The following is a 1952-nucleotide window of genomic DNA, read 5'->3' as shown; positions in this document are numbered from 1 at the left end:
TAGTACAACTCTATGTTTTGATGATTACAAGTTAACCTTTTGATATGAACAATTATGGTACTCTAACGTGTTTTTCTGAGTGTGCTATTTACAGGCTCTGACCTCAATTCAATTCCACACAAATCAGAAGCACTGTGCATAAAGAGTGACCCAAGCAACGCTTTCGCATTGACCATGTTCAATATGAACAGTGGAAAAGCTTCAGTAGTTCTGAAGCTACACAAACTCTGATGTGGACTCAGTCACTAGAAGCTCTGAAGATCCAGAAGTTCTGATAACCAAGAAACACTGAAGGTTCAGATGTTCTGATGGTGTAGAAGACTCTGAAGATATAGAAGCTGAATAGTGGAAACTCTGAAGTCCAGAAGCAAGAAACTCTGAAGACCATGTACTTCCCTCTGAGTTTAGAATCAGAAGATACAACGGTCAGAGGATCTGTGCTTTCCCTCTGACTCTGATCAACTGGCTTCACAAGTTCCAACATGAAGCATTCCCCTGATCAGAAGTCTCCTAGGTTTAAAGGTCAAGTCGCTATCCAAGTACAAAAGCATATGTACTATCCTGACGACCTACCTAACATCCTCAGCCACAGCAGAAGCTGGAATTTCCAGAACTGCCCTCCAACGGTAGCATTTCCATGCAACGTTCAACCCTAATCCTTGGAGTATAAATAGTGACTGAAGATTGAAAGAAGCGGCTAGAAGCATTCACACACGCGCAAGAAATATTCAAATCCTTCTAAGCTTTCTTTCATCCTGAATTTCATTGTGTTTACTATAAGCTTTTTAGAAGCAATTTCTTTGTAAACAAGAACTTCATATACAGTTGTAAAGTTTTCCTTTAGGAGATCAAGGTTGATCAGATCCTAGAGAAGACTAAGAGAGTGAATCTTAGTGTGAGCTAAGTCAGTGTATTGTTAGTCACTTGTAGGTTTCAAGTGTAGTTGTAACACATACCTGATTAGTGGATTGCCTTCATTCTAAGAAGGAAGAAATCACCTTAACGGGTGGACTGGAGTAGCTTGAGTGATTTATCAAGTGAACCAGGATAAAATCCTTGTGTGCTTTTCTATCTCTCATCTTTAGCACTTAGTTCTCGAAAAGATTTGTTAAAATCTTTAAGGTGGAAGTTTTATCTTGAAAACGTTATTCAAACCCCCCCTTTCTACCGTTTTTCATACCTTCAATTGGTATCAGGGCGCAAGTTCTGATTACCACACCTAACAGTGTTCAGTGATCCGGGCCGGTGTGAAAAACAATGGCTACCACCAGTGAAACACAGAAAGATGGATACAACGCAAAGCCTCCTATGTTCGACGGTCAAAGGTTCGAGTATTGGAAAGATAGACTCGAAAGTTTCTTTCTGGGTTTTGATGCAGATCTCTGGGATATTATTGTGGATGGCTACGAGCGTCCAGTTGATGCAGATGGCAAGAAGATCCCAAGGTCAGAGATGACTGCAGATCAAAAGAAGCTGTACTCACAACATCACAAAGCAAGAGCAATTCTTCTAAGTGCTATTTCTTATGAAGAGTACTAGAAGATTACAGATCGTGAGTTTGCAAAAGGCATTTTTGAATCTCTGAAGATGTCTCATGAAGGAAACAAGAAAGTCAAAGAATCAAAGGCATTGTCTTTGATCCAAAAATATGAATCCTTCATCATGGAGCCAAATGAGTCCATTGAAGAAATGTTCTCCAGATTTCAGTTGCTTGTAGCTGGCATACGACCTCTCAACAAGAGCTACACAACAAAAGATCATGTCATAAGGGTCATCAGGTGTCTTCCTGAAAGCTGGATGCCTTTAGTGACATCAATTGAGCTCACAAGAGATGTCGAGAATATGAGTTTAGAAGAACTCATCAGCATTTTGAAATGCCATGAGCTAAAGCGTTCTGAGATGCAAGATCTGAGGAAAAAGTCTATAGCCTTGAAATCCAAATCTGAAAAGGC

The sequence above is a fragment of the Lotus japonicus genome, chromosome 2 (assembly GCF_012489685.1).
Source record: "Lotus japonicus ecotype B-129 chromosome 2, LjGifu_v1.2".
In the NCBI taxonomy this organism is placed as follows: domain Eukaryota; kingdom Viridiplantae; phylum Streptophyta; class Magnoliopsida; order Fabales; family Fabaceae; genus Lotus; species Lotus japonicus.
This window is presented reverse-complemented; position numbering follows the sequence as displayed.